At 37.6% G+C, this 17242-nt stretch overlaps 1 protein-coding gene and 2 long non-coding RNA genes across 7 annotated transcripts in view; 1 reads left to right on the top strand and 2 right to left on the bottom strand.

Annotated features, from left to right (window-relative positions):
• LOC110838347 (uncharacterized) overlaps nucleotides 1-2852 on the bottom strand; it is a 36593-nt gene extending 33741 nt beyond the window's left edge. Inside the window, exon 1 of the long non-coding RNA XR_002546075.2 lies at nucleotides 2605-2852. This is a non-coding gene — a long non-coding RNA (uncharacterized LOC110838347). The remainder of the gene's footprint in view (nucleotides 1-2604) is intronic.
• LOC110838342 (homeotic protein ultrabithorax) overlaps nucleotides 1-17242 on the bottom strand; it is an 879469-nt gene that overhangs the window by 711744 nt on the left and 150483 nt on the right. The window lies entirely within an intron of this gene.
• LOC110838345 (uncharacterized) overlaps nucleotides 1-17242 on the top strand; it is a 62307-nt gene that overhangs the window by 5549 nt on the left and 39516 nt on the right. For 2 of the 3 annotated variants that reach the window (XR_002546069.2, XR_002546068.2), the window contains exons 2-3: nucleotides 617-754; nucleotides 4065-4170. This is a non-coding gene — a long non-coding RNA (uncharacterized LOC110838345). Of the gene's footprint in view, nucleotides 1-616; nucleotides 755-4064; nucleotides 4171-14004; nucleotides 14098-17242 lie in introns of those variants that run through there. The other variant, XR_015533567.1, reaches the window with a different exon arrangement.

Genomic DNA, 17242 nt, shown 5'->3' with positions numbered 1-17242 from the left:
AACGACACAGTTATGTACGACTACAAAAATGCTAAACTTTTCACTTCGAAGTAAACGAACAATTAATTTATTGTAAGAAAATCAGAAGCTCTTACATAATAACACGAAGTTCGACGCAAGCCTCCGGAATCTAAAAGTAGAGTAACACTTTAAAAATAAAAGATTAAACTGTTAGAGGGTTAAAAAAAAGTCACCCTCCATGGCAGAAAAACTCAGTGAGTTGAACTTAAAGACAAAACTGAAATATTACACTGTTCAGAGATGGATGAAAACGGAAATCGACTGCTTTTGCAGCTGTTATCCTAAAAGTTTTTTGTGAAAAATTAGAAAGCTTTTCTCTCTCACTGTCTGTGTTGGGGGAGGATTGTGACAAGGGGTGACTTGTGGCAGTCTGCACAGAGTGGAATGTTTTTATGTAAAAAAAGAAGAGAAAGTTTGGGTGCATTGTAGTTACTAAAAATTTAGAGAAAGTTCCTAGTAAAAAGCATAGTACTTGAAAGGATGGTTCAAACAGCCACGTGAATATGTCTGTAGACTTCTTTCTGTTAACATGACATCTAGGGATGCCATCGCCGACTATGAACGATGCTTAACGTTACTTCTGTGCTTTCTTCAGGTTAATTTGGGTAGGACCAAAAGACTAGTGCGCCTAAAACAATGAGTGTCAAAATGTGACAGATGCCGAACGACAGCTCAGAAGAGATCTTCGCGAATAAGGGAAGAGACGAATTTTGGAACCGAGCTGTTTTCTTAGGTAAGTGAAACAGTTCACTGAATTACTTAAGATCTTAGACAATACTACCCACAGTACTTCAGCGATGAAGCCATTGAACTATATTTCAAGTTGTCGTGTTCATGCACTGTAAATTTTGAAATGAATAGACACCGGTAACATTCAAAATAAAATTAATTTAATACATTAATGTAATCTATATTAAATACCTCTATTCTTGCGAATGCCATGATGATTGATATTACAAATTCAGCCTATAATAGGCCCAATAACGATAGCAACTTTAGATTTAATAATATAATATTGTATGACAAAAAATAAAAGATTTGTTCATGAAGTAGGCTCACAATTGTACATTAGGCTTAACGTATGTGCTTTGATTTAATTGATCGTTCAGATTTTTCTTAAGAGATAATTCCTTCCCGATCAATTCATCCTATATGGCTGTGTGCTCAGATATTTGATACCAAAATTCTTACAACTAATTATTGTGCTTACATCTTCCAAAACACATCGGCTTGATAACTTAATGACTTACTTTCAGTCAAGTCCAGATATACAGAAATACTGAATGTAACACACAATTGTTAGAAACCATTAGAGATGCATTCATAAATTACTGCTCATAAGCAAGGGCAGTTTGATAAGGAATCTGCATTATTAACAATAAAATACATAAACATGAACCAATATATTCATAATGTATTTTAAAACAGATCTTTAGGCCTAATAACCAAATTACAAGGACAACTGCAGGAAGTGAAGACTTTATTTTGAATTTAATTGTAAAATTGTTAATAAGGTTATTTTAAACAAACTATCTTAAAATATAATTTTGACATAGCCTTAGGCTGTAAACAATCCATAGCCTGTGGGAGCAACTCTTATGATTTCGTGACCTCACAACAAAATATAGGCCTAGAGATTTTAATATAAATTTATAGGTTTTTGTAACTTTAGCCAAATACGTACACTCCTACACTTTACAAATTTTCGAAAACGTAATTATGCCTACTAAAGACTAGCAGGATACCTATAGGGTATTCTATAGAGGCCCAACCTGTGTTTCAGTTTTCCTGTTTTCATTACGTGAATCTGTATCTATGCTGTTGTCTCTACAACCAGTTTCCAACAAACAAATAATTCAGCAAAGAACAGAACAACGATTCATGCATTTTTGTGATAGATGACAGTGTAAAAATTGTAGGCTTGCATTATTCAGGAATTTTCTCGTTATGTAGAAGACATTTGCGTGTTTTACATCGCCTGCAGTCTATTGCAACGCTTATGCGGGCGATACATTCGCTAAAGCTTATGTAGTAGCATAGGCCCCATGTAGGAGGAAATATGCATTTCTATATCAGCTTTATCGCACAGAATCAGAACTTGAAATCTATAAAGATAGAGACCGGAAATTCTGTGTATTTCGGTGTGGATTACAACATCCTCGTCTTGTTTATTCAATCTTTGTATTCAAAGGGCAATTGTTAACCGCTTCATTCCGTCTTAATAATGTATTATTTATAATTCACTGTTGTAAACGTAAGCCTTTGCAGTTTCTGGGATCCTCGATTACAAAATGACCAAGACAAATTGGGCCTATGCCGGTTGTTATGCTGGGTGTCTTCCTTAAATAAATAAAATGAATGTTTTAAGTGGAATATATGCCTATCTTATAACATTCTTAAATATTTATTCCAGAAGATAATGCGAAATTCGAGCACAAAATGCTTCTAGAAAGACAGAAGTTTTAAACCCACACATTTCTTTTATTTGTGAAAGTTTCATAAGCGATCCTTCCATATTGAAATTGGTGTCTCAGAAATAATTGAATATCTAAATATCTAATAGAAGACAGTGAAAATCAGTACCTTGTAAATAAAAACATAGGGATTGTAGCGAACACCATTTGCGAGTCCCTGGAAATCCAACCGCGTTTGACGGCTGGTGACTGGGACGCCGGCCGATAACAAACTCCTGCCAGCCCGCTCGAACTGGGTGGAGCTCCGCCTACGAGTCGTCATAGTACGCCATTCGAACGCACCCGACCGCCCGCTGCAGTGCAGGCAACCAACCGGTGGTTTGTTTCCGGCCTGCGCGAACATGGCGAACCGCAGCGCGTTTCTTCACCATAATAAGTGACACAGGACGTCTAAATTGAAATTATTCATTTATATTTCTGCATTTAGAGGACTTTCGGTATTAAGAATTTTGGAATTTACGAAACTGAACATCGACTCATCAAAAATTACTTCTCTACTCTGGGAATGTAAGAATTTTTAATTTATGTTTCGGATAGTGCACCTTTGTACCATGACATAATATGCACGCTGGTTATAATTAGTATTTGGGGAACATTTTTGTTTTACATGTTAACGCAAGCTGTGATAATTTTTTACTGTTACGTTATTCTTACAATTAAAGTACTGGTATGAGAAAAAAATATGTTATGCACAACTGTTATGGAAAATCAGTTTTTAATGTTATTGCTGAAATTATGTAAAATATTTATTTGATTTAAACTAGAAAGTCAAAGATAAGATAATAAGTCTAATATATTTCATTAGATGCTTTAACAGACATATTAATCCCGCACTCCTTACATCTCCCTCGCTGTCATGGTTGATAAATTTTTACCCCTCCACTACGAATTTTCATAATTTTATCGTAATATAAAAATTTTCTGTATAAAAAAGTCCATGGCCGGTAAACGCTCACTGCCGCGACAATGCTAATGTTGAAACCCAGGCCTGTGGCCTAAAAATATATGTAAACATTTGTTATTATCAGATGAAAGAAACAGGTCAGAATCTGTAAGTATGTCTATTTAAGAGGCAAAGACAGAGACAGAGGACAAAGCAACTGCTATTACACTAAATACAGCGCAGAAATAACCTGTTTTTCAACATGGAATTTCATGATTACCTGTACATTTCACCCAGTATTTTGACCTAGTGAAATCACGGAGGCAAACAGTGTAAGCCTATGGGATGGACCTATTGTTCAGATGGAAGCTATAAAAAATAAATACAGAATTTTGTAAACAAACCTCTGGTTCTGATAGTACTCCGTTTATGTGATACAGGTACCATCTGTTAAGATAAATAAGAAACCGGGCGAAGTTAACCGGAGTTTTTCAAATCTCAGCAACCAACAAGTGAATTCTGAATCGAACTTTTGTTGAGCTGTCCCTCTCTCCCTCCTGCTTCTTCCTATCCTAATAAATTATTACCTCTCATCTAGACTTATTTGCGTTTCGTCCCAACACGAAACCATCGGTGTATGTCTGTCTGAGCGTTTGGGTCCAATCGCCTTTCTGTTTATTTTTCAGCACGTGTTAGATCCCATGAACTCCCTGATGGTTACATCTCCGATATATACAATTTGCTGCGTCTGTGTGAGAGGCAGTTCGAACAGATCCAAGTCAGCAACGCAAAGTGAGTAGCAATATCTAGAGGCACATATTCAACAAATTTGCCAGTTTCATGCTTCGGTACAGAACTGGCGTTCTCCGAAATAATGATTACGAATGCAGTTGCCCATTTTGTAATTAATACTTTGAGTCGGGTTACTTCTGCAAAGTAGTCCTGAATCTCATTACTGAAATTTTAATCAGTTCTTAAGCCACAAACACAGCCTAGTTATCTCCTGCTGTAGGCTATTTATAGATCAATTAGCAGGCTCACGCTACGGTAAATGCATGTCTTTTGAGTTGTTGCGCCGTGTAGTCCGGTAGAAGTTTACAGAAGTCCTTGCTGCCTCCATCATCAAGGCGAAGTGCCATGTTTACAATAGGAGAAGCAGGCGTTTTCCTTGACACGAGGCTCGTAGCATGTACATCCGCCATTAATGTCCGTCCGTCCGTAGGCCTATGTATGTAACAAGTGGAGAACGGTAAGACGGATTTTCATGAAATCACCGCTGTAAACATTGTTCAGCAATAATCACCTAGCTTAACATTTATGTAAGAATGACGTAAGGCGTGATGACCTCGCATCACATCATAGTGATATTTTGGAATGTCGGTTTACTCCAAAGTGTAGGACTAGATTTTTCCAACCTTGCTGTTATTCATACTGATACCGATAAATAACTAATTCTGGAATTATCACATAAAGCTTTGAAACACGTGACCCCGCCATGAAAAGATAGCACAGGGAAACAAGGAAAAAAATAATAGCGCGGCTTAAACTGAACGCTACCAGCGGATCGACACACACAGAGATTGTTAATTAAAATTGTAATTAGTTTTGTATGTGCCATAGCCCTAGGTTTATGGCAGTGATTTAAAATGAATTAAATCAAGCTCTTTTAATCTTTTTCGTGTAATCTGTATCTACAGGCCAAATCTATAATATACCCATGAACTGCAATTTTTGCTGAAAACAGAAATAAGTTAGAGTATGGCAGTCACCTGGATCGTATTGTGTGTGGTCTGGTACAAGGTTACCGACGTTTCATAGGTAACTAGGGGCGATAATTCGTTTTCCTGATGATGGAGGCAACAATTACCTAAACTTCTACCAGTCTACAACGCAACGCATAAGACAGTCATCTTCATTCTTGTTGTCGTGATAAACTTAAATGTTACTCAGAAATACGAATAATTAGTGGCGGCCTATTACACAAAGCACTCAAAACAGTTAACTAGCAAATAAGAAGTCTTCGGGCTTTCGTGGCGGTTTGTAGCTAATTCTCATTCCATAACTCTTCCTTCCGAAGGACACAGACATCCGCATTATCAGACATGTCGGAATATCAGCCCACAAAACATGGTATTATCACCCAGAACTGGGCAGCCTTACAAAATAATGTTACAAACATTTCTATCGCATTGTTATGAACAGGGGACCTTGATTGGCAATATAACAACATAATTCGGTTACATATTATTCATAATTTGTAAAAGATAGACCTACATCTACTAGATACACGGTAAGGTTTCAAACATTTGAACTGAATTGTGGGTATAAGATTGAATTGATTGTGCTGATGAAAAATACAAAACTTGGACAATTTAAACATTTTTTTACAAACAGTAAGTCATATTCTGTAGCAGTAGGTACCCGCAGCAAATTTCGTTCAAAGGTATCGAAGGTCACATTTACTTACGATACCACTGAAGCAAGATACGGTTTCCTGGTTGGTGTCTGTGAGTTGTTAATTTCACGAGGGACCCGAAAAGGAAATGAACACAACAGACTGGCACAAGCTCACGAACGGTTCATCTGTTCTACAATTAGATTAAATCATGGCCAGTATAATTAGTTGCATTCGTTATTAATGGACCTCCCCTGCACATAGAATGCAGCATCTGTACTAGAACAGAGAAGTAAAAGACAAAGACGGGAAACAGAAGTTGTGCATGCAGCTATAAAGCAAAAGTCTGCAGGCCACACTCGTTGCGAGCTTTACGACTCATGAGCCAAACTTCCTCTGTCTTATTTCCACTCTCTCAAACATCTAGCCGTCCCACTCTGAAACAGCTGCTTGCTTCTGAAACTCTTTTACCTACCGTAGTAAAAATCTGGGCAGCAGAAGGAGAGGTGGTGGTTAGAAATTGCCATAAACCTTCCTCGAATCGGTAGCTTGTGGGAACATTTAATTTGGGTGAGATCTACCCAACCATAGAAGACGTCACGTTAGGCCTATACAGGCGAAAAGTAGGGGGGAAGACGCACATGAAAATCAGTGATGATTTCGTTGAATTGTATTTTATACTTCACCTCAACGATATTTCAAAAAGATGGAAAGTGTTATGGCAGGAATTACCATAAAACACAGAAATGTTATCGAAACAGATAAAACATGTATGGCACAGTCCACCGTGCATGCTGTCCTAAGTTCTCAATTCTTAATATCGTGGCCGATTTTCTGTAAGTCTAAGAATAAATCAATGTAAAACAGTAACGCCCAATGAATTCCGAGTGCCAAAATAAAGGCTACGTTAGGTACGCGGTTAATTCTGTTTAACTACGGTTATCATAATGGCTTGAATCTGTACAGTTCTGAGACACTACTGGTAACAATAATATCATCATCACCGTCATGAATTAATCTTTACTGGTTCCTTCCGGTTGCAGGAATTAAAACTGCTCCATCTTTCTGTGGAACATTCACAGCGTTTTCTAGCATGTACTAGCAGAGTAGTAAATGGACTACGTATTGGCTTTATTTCCTAAAGCAATGAAAATTATAATAGTATCTCTTCATCAAAGTAACGGCAAGGGTTATTTGTTCCCATTCAGTCCTCTCAATTAATTTATCTACCTTAGACTCAAATAATCTCATTAGCAGGGCCACTTTGCTTTCCGAATACATTTTCTTTTCAAAATAACAGGAATACGATCAGTCTCATGCACGGTTTTCTGTTTGGCTATTTGAAAAGAACGCCGTAAAACAAAGCTCCTGTAGTCTTGTAGTGTACCCAACGTCGAAGGATCATACTGCCTTCATTTTCAGGGAGTCGCAACTCATAACATAATGCCTCTGTGAAAATTTGAAACCTCATAATGCTACGACTGTTAACTGGTATCACCAAACAATGAGGAAAATTCTGTTTGAAGCCACAAGTGATACGAAAGCTTAGACTATTAATAATATCCTATATAGCCTCATTGATACTCAGTAACGTTTGCCACAAGACATTTTATACATTCCAAACCACATTCTCACCACAAATAAAATCCCGGTACAAAGAAGCAATGCGCGTAGTTTTAGATACGATAAAATGTACGCCTATATTCAAAGTAGGGGAATCGGAAATGTAGGACGGATACATAAAACATCATGGAACGAAGGTTGTTAACCACTCAAGATTAATTCCATTATGGATCATAAATAAAATGCTGACGTTTACTGTATGTTAATGCACCATTTAAGTTTAATCGAAACAAAGTAAATTGAGCTACAGCTTCGAAATATGCAGCCCGAGATACAATGTCACGCAAGTGGTGGGTTTGCAGGGGTCGTCACACTTTCGATTTACGACTACCTAGAAATGTGCTCTGTAACCACGTAAATTCAGAGCTTGCAGAATCGTAGAGTACATGACGCTGTTACGCGTGTTATCATGTTGAACCGCGAGAACGCACCCTCAGAGAGGACAGCGTGACTCCACACCAGAGACATTCAATGAAACAACTACAGTTGTCCGTTTTAAACAATAATTGGTCATAAATGGTATAACAATGTAACAAGTACAATGGGAATGGTGTTCTTGTGGCACTCTAAAACAGTATAAAAATCAAGTAGACCTTTTGCGTTTATTTGTGTGTACATAGAAGTCTAAAACGCATGGGATGTCCAACTTTAAGCAAGAATTTATTTAAAATACAACTAAGAGAATTTTAAATCATAAACAGAACGATGCACAATGGATGGATCAATACAAGTTTCCTTATTACTTTCTCGTAGACTTACACTATAGAAATGTTACAACTTTTAACCATATCCCCTTTAGAGCACCACCAAAAAATGCTCCAAACACATATTCCAAACCACGATTATTTAACTCCTGGGGCTTTACCGGCTAGACAATTTACGTTGTTTATATTTTACAAGGCTTCACAAAGTTAAATACGGTCCCTTTTTTTCAAATCCTTCACATTAGTTTTTTCTCGTATAAGCTTACAAACTCTTGTCCGAAACTGTATAGACCTACTGGCCCTGTTCGTGGGCTGCAGACAAATACAATTTCAGAGTGCATTCTTAATTTTCAGCTGTATTACCTAACGCCTCGGTCGAGTGGTTAGCACTCCTTACTTGGGTGTGACCCGATTCAAGTTTTGGCCTGGAAACCGATTCTTCTGTCTGAAATTTTTTCGTGGTTTCCCACAGTCGCACAATACAAATGACGGAAAAACTTTAAATTAATCCACAACTTCATAATTCCGTATTCTATCCAATTCATTACTCGTTAGTCATCCGTTCATTCAACGCTGTATAGTCAGAGCTACTAGCAGTGTCGTTACGTAAACCATAAATAAATAAATAAATATCCTATATCATAATTACTCCAAATTCATTTTGTAAACTCCAGACCCGAGCATCGTATTTTATAACATTTCGGTACAAAACCCGCCCGCCTGCGTTAATACTATGCGGTTTCTCAGTTATTTCAAAGTAATGAATTCAGCGCGTAGTAGCTACCTCATTTTATATAGACCGACTCCGATTACGAGATCATTCTTGCAACAGGCTTATTGTTTACCAATGAGGTTCTTCAATGACAAACGACACAATATGGTCACCGTGCGTCTCGACCTAAACAGAACTTTGCGAGGTTGTACCAGCAGGAATAAAAGAAATGAATAATTTTAATTTCAAAAGTATAATGTAGAAGCCACAAAAGTCTTGCGTAACACAATATCGGTGATGAAGTTCGTGATAATGAACGGTTAATATTTTATCATGAGTTGTTCACAAATTAGTTTATTGAACACATTTGAGAGAGCAAGCTGCATCAATAAAATTTTCTCCTGTCCCTTATTATCGGTACGCCAATTCTTCATTATAAAAAAAAACTGAAATAATGTGACTTTGGCAGATCGAGGCGTAGATCTGAGGGTAATATTAAGATGACGCCTGTGATTCAAAATGTCTGAAAAAAATAGTCTAGTCTTGGGAACTACATTAAAAATAGATCGAAAAGGACGTCCTAGAAAAGGGATTTAGAATAACACTCTTCCTGTTGAGAACAACAGAACGTACGCCCTGAACTTCCGATTCTCCGGAACCCAGCTACTTTTCCTGTTTCATAATAACAGAGAAAGTCCAAATAAAATTCTTCCTTACCTTTGAGCAGACCTTGGCAACGTTCCGTGTGTTTTAATGTTAATTTAATATCAATTATGAGTACGTGTAATTATAGCTACTTTCCTTCTGTTATTGATTGTTTTACTCAAATCGGGCACAAGTAAAAACCTGTCTCGTGTTACAGAGCACAGAATCAGCCTATGTTGTCTTTAATCAGAGAATCCTTAGCAGGAGTTAATGGAAAGAATATTTTAATTCTTTTCAATTTAATTGGAGATCCAATAGTTTCTTTATGTCTAGAGGATGTAACTTATCAAGAATTCTTTAATTAGTCGGTCAGACTAAATACTTTGAACAGATTTGAGTTACGGCAAGCTTACCTGACAGAATAATTCGAATTTTAAGTCAGAATTACATTAGCCCCACACAGTGATATAATTAAATTAAGCTAAAAAATGTTTACTGAACAGTGATAGGAATTTATTAATAAAACAGGTTCGGTTGGAATCCATGTTCTTTTATTTCGAAACTAATGGTTTGAGGAGCGGAAAAGGAAAATCGAGTTTGCGAAACATTAGGATTTTTTAACGAAACGGTCGTAACGATGTTCTTGACCGGATAAATCAGCCAGTAGCCTTTAACTCCTTATTTTAGAGTCTATTTTAAACCTAAAGCACGGTCATGTCGCCTTCTCCACTGAAAAACTTGAATGCCCTCTTACGTTGTTTACATCCCTTACATGAGCTGCTGTTAACAAAAGCACTCAACTCATATTAAAGTGGCCCCAGTAGTAATATTAACCTCAGAGTGACAGAGATTGTGCAACCCTTATTCAATTACGTCAGAGCTAAATTCCCAGACGAACAAGATTGGCAACACTGTTTCAGCGGATCAAGAATGACTGTGTAAGCTATCAGAGGTTAAGTTCTAGTGTTGAATTATTAACGTTATGTTTCTTATAGGCCTATGTTTATTTATAATTTATTTAACAACGCATCGAGTGGCAGAATGATTAATGAATCGGAAAGGATGTGGAACATAGCGTTCGTGGCATAATCTGAAGTACTTTTTAGATTTTTTTTTGTTGTTGACTGAAGATAAACCACGAGAAAACGTAACCGAAATGACTGGTCTCTGGGCCAATATTTGAACATGATATCTTTGGAATACAAAGCAGAAATAGTCTACCGACCATTTAGCTTCGACCTTCAGAACGTAAATTTCTATCTAGAAAATATGTCTACGTAGTGTATAATATATAAAAACACTGGTTTCTTAAATTAACTTCATTCTCGTTCATCTAACAAGCAACAAAAGAAGTCCGTTCCTTACAGAGTTGCTAAGGAATTCAAGAACAAATGATTCCAATCTTATCCTCTGCCTGCTGGTATGATAATCTGGCATAGATTACGTAAAATGCCAGCGAACGTTTTTTATAAGCCGATAGTCCCGCAAGGAGTCAAGAAATTGGCCACTCTTTAATTAGCCCACGCAAAAGAAACACCACCGGTCTCTGTCCTAAGCCAGATAAATCCAATCTACACCCTTCCATCCTTCAATTATAATCCATTTTAATATTATCCTCACACCTACGTCTAAGGCCTAGCACATATCCATACATCGTAATTCAATTTGCGACGCAAATCTTCCAATATTAAGCCAAATGAAAGGGATAATTTTCTGAGGGAAGGAGTTCCAATATCACTTACAACGATAGCTCAGAAACATCTGACGCTAAAGGCTGAAGATATTTTACGTTCGTCTCAACTTTAGGCCACAATCCTGCTTTCTCAAGAGTACGAATCCTGTGTTCTTCCGTGCAGTGTTCCAAGACTACTACAGCCTTTAGAAGAGCCATCTCGCTGTTCGTAACAGTACAGTCTGGTGACATTCGTGTTGCAAGGCCGATCAGTATTTTTTGTTATATTCACGCTTTCTTCTATTTCTTGGAACAATACTGATGACCGATGCTTATCTTGTCACATGACCAATCCTCGTTTTTCACAACACGCTAATTCTAGCTCTTTCCAGTAGGAAATAATAGGAAATAAGATATTCGATTCTTTTTTTTTAACAGGGCAGACAGTTTAATGCATGAAATTCGTATAACTGCTAGTAATTTAAAGTCTAGACCATTTCTCACATGCTCGTATATAACTACAACGGCTTGTTTCCCATAGATTGGAGTTTACATAGCTGCATGCCAACAGCCGTTACAGATAACTGAGCTATGGTCTAAAGTGCAGCAATGTTCAGTCAGATATTCACTGCAAGCAAAGCCACCTACTATGTGATATATTAAACAGGGTTAAATTAGATCTAGTAAATAATATTCTTGACTGAGGCTTACTTTGTAAAGACAAATATGAATGAGCGAAGGTTCTGCAATCCAAAGCAAGAACAGTAAACAAGGTACAACATAGCTAATGCATGACTATCGCTCTCTGCTGCCAAAAAGTAAGCCCATTAACGGGTATAAAAAATGTGCTACTTTTACAGTCTACGAGGACAGATCCCTTGCGGGACAGACACTGGACAGTTGTTATTTTTATTATTAATGATGAAAAAAGATATAGAGGAAAGATTACAGACTTGGCAATGGAACTGACCCGAATCTAAATTCAGTGAACTATATAAAATATTTACGCATTTAAAGACAATAATTGGCAATTATTCTATTTCTTCCTAGAACTTTCGTCGATATGGAAGCAGTGGTAGCTTCATAATCATTTGCTAATCTAGGACGACAGTTTTGTTTTTAGTTTGAGTTATAAATTATCAAAACTGACTTTTTCTTTCCTTTCTTGGCTTTTATCTAAACTTTAGACTATCGCTCTCGCTCATTTGGAAATCTCACAATTGTGAATTCTTTTTTTAAAAAATTAGAGGATTCCGATGCGCATTACTCGAGAATCTTTCGTACACTGAAGTGAAAATTGTGGTGATAGGATGATGGTTTTGCTTTAAAATTTTAGGGTAACCGGTATGGAATAAAATATTTAAAGCACTTTAAAGGCGATGGAACGATGGGATCCACGTGGCGGAAAAAGAGTCTTGTTTTGGGCTTGTAACACGTTGGACAACACGGTGTAAGAACTGCTGTGTGTGACTTTGGCCGACATTTTCTCGTCCCTACGGGAGATAACCCATTCTATGTCACTTGCTGGGCACCGCAGGGTCAGTTCGGGCTAAATGCCACCAGAATGTGTGGGGGAGGCTCCTGCCTAGTAGCCCCTGACACTGCATAGATATAGGTCGCAGCGGTTAAGGGTGGAGGGAGACGAGCCCCAACTAGTTTACGGGGTTACGAGGACTGAAACGCGGGAAGTCAAAAGGAAGTTGTTTGGCTTTCAGTGAGAAAAGCCTGGGGCCACATTGTTTTAGGCCGAAGTTGTACATTTCCACTGCCTTCATAATCAAAATGGGGATGATAGTTGTTCGAATTCTGTTATATAATAGGCAGAAATAGAAGAATTTGTCTAATATAATTAAGAAATCTATTATTGTTTTACAATACTGAAGAAAGAAACGCCAATCCAAGATCCAAAACATTAGCACTCAATTTGACACAAAATAACAATGTCTTGAGATTTCAGTTTCTCACAGCAACTGATGTCCTCTGGGATATTACCCCATGTAGTCTGGCAGACACTGACCGGCGTTTCAGTGTGTTTGCTGCTCCCATCATCGGTCAGTATCCACCAGACTACACGGTGTAACATTCCATCTTCAAGAATGACGAGTTATTGAATATCTCCTACAAAAAGATACATCACAACCGTGTCACCTTCTTTCTATGGTACGCGTGGTTGAGGGACATCTCTGATACAAATTCGGGCAGCGATTGCTAAATGCGACACAGCGTTGCAATCTGCTGACAGTGCGGGTGGTAAGGGCCACGGAACATTAGCATAGGCTAAACGGTCTCTGACATTCTCAGTCCCGTACAGAGAGGGGTATATGAAACACAACGTAATCTTTCTCTAATGTCGTCATCAGGGCACAACTGACTGTAAAAGCGATTCAGATATCGTCTCATTCAATCTGTAGTCTATAAATTAACATATGGCTACATAAATTACTTGTTTAACCTATGACACAAATTTTCTCTTAAGTTAAAATGTTTTTAATTCGTTAATTTATTTATTCATTCTCTTCCTTATTTTTTTTCCTTTACCGTGATCACGACAATAATTTATTAAGCAATTGAAAAACACTTCACACAAGAAGCAGAAATATTTTGGACATTCGAAATGAAACGATAAAAATCATTAAAGGAGAACATTATAATAAATTCGAGCTGCAGTACCTATATGTGGCGCAATTAAAGTAAGCGATGGTATATAAGCAGTCATTTTAAGCTCAGAACTCGCACCACAGCAAAGCTAACAACGCTCTACTTGTAATTTAGAGCCGCGCAGTAAGTGAGGGTGGAGCCCTTCAGTGGCCTTGAAGAATGCTATTTGAACTGTCACTGCGTGTTAATGAATTACTGTCTGGTTTCTATCTTCCAGGTTCAGCCAGTTTATACTTCAATTAATCGCACCGAATTGCTGTTATGTAAAAGCGCGTTAATTACATTGTGAAGTAGTGGTGGTGAACCTCTGTAGCCAATAAGCGTTGACCTTCTAGCAATTAATTAGTGAAGTCAATGTAATCGGTATTGGTAGGACTCGAACTAGATTTCTTTCAAGTGTAACAAAATAAACTTACATAATGCAATACTAGAAAGGTAGTACTGAAGCCAGAATCAACCTCAGAAATGTCTTACCGTGACAACAAATTTCCCATGTTGTGTTTTATACCTAAATTTCCTCTTTTCATCCTGTGTTATAGCGTACTGCATCAGAATGATTTAAAAGTAGAGAAAGCCCACTATAGAAAATGGAAGAAAAGAATTTATTTTTCTGGAACCATAAAATCAATACTACGGAGCCTCTACCCTCTTTTTCCTACACATTACATTCTTCCTCTTTTCCTACTATCTCTTCCTCACATGCAATCTTCACGGCCGTCACTTACATAGGCTGTACCTCCCTATCCGCCATCTCTCTTTCAGTACTCCATGCCGGCTACTCTCCGACTTATGCATATAACTATGGCACATGTCCCCCCCCCCCCCAACGGACACACACGTAATGTTATCCATTTTTCTTCCACATTCAAGTTTCTTCTTCTTATCGGGCTTAAAGAACAAGACTGTCATAACGAAACGATTTACGTTGGTTTCTGTAACTGAGGTGGATCAGCGTATCAGTCTAACATTTTTATTAAAATTTACGTGTCTTAGTATTGAAATTTACGTAGTCCTATTCAAGTTATTAGAGAAAAATTATCTAAACGGCGAATGAAATTCGATTAACATAATTCATAAGTGGCCTACATATTACGTTATAGTATATACAATTTTTTTCAAAATGAAATACGCCCTACAGCCAAACTATGTACCAGAACAAACCAAGGATAACACAATGTACTGATTAAACATCTTTCACTGGTACGGGTATGGTAGCAGGTAGCAAGCAAGAACAGCCTAAAATGCCAAACATGCGTATAATAATTCTTTATTCACGTTACGCTACTAAAATTAAAAGTACCATACATAAATGAAACAATATTTTGCATATGAGAAGAGAACAGGTAAACATGAAAACTGCAATCGTTTTATTTATTACTCAAATCTCGGAAAAAGGTGCCAGAGAGCCCAATACAAGGGCGGAAGGAATCCCTGTAACTATACCTTGCCAAAATCTTAATTAACTACGGTGATGATTAAAATTATGTTGATGATAAAAATCAGTGTGAATCTCTATAAATCCTAAATTCTGCAACTCAATGTTGTAGCTAACATAATTAGACCACGGCCTCTCAAAGAATTCCTCAAATAATTCAATTTAATAATAATATTATTATTATTATTATTATTATTAATAATGACTAAAAATTGTGTACTTTCTTGTTACCTTGGGACACATTTCATATATATATTTGACACATATGCTGTGGCCGAAAAGTTCAGTTTTTTTCCTGCATTAATCGGTCCACCCTACGCATGCCACTACCACGATTTCTGGCCATTTTCGATGGCAAACATCAATAATGTGTCACATCTCATTTCGGGGCTTAAAATTGGAAACGTACTTAAATCTTTTGAAGCTAAGCCCGACTAAATAATATTTACGAATTCAGTCCGTACGGCAAAGAAAACACAGCATTTCACCATTTCAAAAATCAACTTGTTAGTGATGTTTAGGAAAATAATAGCTGACTACAGTGAGAATCTTACGAAATGTGAAACAAGGAGCTGATGACTGTTGAAGCAGCTACATCTAATTTTAAAGGTTTACTTAATTCCAATACACAGATGTACCCTGTAATGCCACAACGGTAAGTTCTACAGTAGATCTCTTACTACATGTGTTAAGGTGAGACTTTTTGAGAAGCTGAGTACCTCACATCAGTACAAGAAACTACTTTATAGCACCGGAATTCTCATTAGCATTCACAAGAGCCTGTTTGGGCCAGCTGAATCCAATCTACATCTCAACGTCGTATTTAATGTAACATCCATTTCAACATTGTCGTCACATCTACTTGAGCAGTGGCACTGACCCAGGGCGTCATAGGTATAAGATGCTGTAAAATTCTGACCTGCGCCTACATCCACTTTCCGCTCTTGATGTTAAATGGCATACCTTCTTCCCTCAAGCACCGTTCCAGCTGTCGCAAAATATGCATGTGTATACCAAGAATTCATTTTCACTTATTTCATTTTAGTTTCAAATAACTGTTATCATATTCTTTCCTATATATCTTTGTTACACTCACACGGATACTCTTGGTGTGTGTGTGTGTGTGTGTGTGAAAGAAGGCGTTGTGACTGAAGGGGTTTGGGAGGGGTTCTAGCATCTCTCAGTTCCTCTTGGGGCCCCAGAGAAAAGACTGCCGTCTCCTGGAAGATGAATGTCCCGGGAACCCCGCAACTCGCTTGCTAAGCTCAAGAGGCAGCCAGAACCATGCCTCCTTCAACAGGAGTAGACCAACGACAGGAACTCGGCCCTCTTTTGCTTCTATTTTATTTATTTTCAGCACAACGGCCATGTAAACTATCCACACAATGTTACAGCTGAAAGTAACCGCGAGAGAGAGAAATTTGAAACCAGCAATCTTTGAATTAGGCCTAAGTCTAGGAAAACAATTCTAATGCTTATTAGTTATGAAAGTCAGATATTTATGTCAGAAACTGGGAATAACAGAACACCATGCAAAGAATTAGGCCAAAACTTCGGCTATTGTTGAAAATTATTCCTAAAATAGGACACGCGTTCGCTCCGTCATATGACGCCCGCGGCCTGCTGACTGCTTTGTATAAGGCTCCCAGAAAACGCCATCCACTTCAATTTCACCCTGGAGATGGAAACTACAGTATTTGTAGAAACGTTGGATATTCTCAAAATTCAACGCGGCTCATCCACTAATGAGGATTTAAACTCCGGCCGTCAAACCCTAAAAACGAGGATCATGCAAGAAGGTGAAAACAGTATTAACCTTCGAAAACGTAGGCCAGTGCTTAAAGAACAAAATCATCGATATCGTATCATTTTTTATAAAGACTCTGTTACAAAATATTTTAGGTCACATTAGAAGCTCTGTCAACTTTCAAGTTGAGTCTATACAGTAAAACAGTCGCTTGGCGCTATACTTCAGACTGTTAATAAGGTTATTCTTCGCCCTCCCAAACGGCCAAACTGT

This window comes from Zootermopsis nevadensis, unplaced genomic scaffold (assembly GCF_977971745.1).
Source record: "Zootermopsis nevadensis isolate Lab colony 2312 unplaced genomic scaffold, Znev_1.0 Znev_ptg000001l, whole genome shotgun sequence".
NCBI classification, from domain to species: domain Eukaryota; kingdom Metazoa; phylum Arthropoda; class Insecta; order Blattodea; family Termopsidae; genus Zootermopsis; species Zootermopsis nevadensis.
This window is presented reverse-complemented; position numbering and strand designations above follow the sequence as displayed.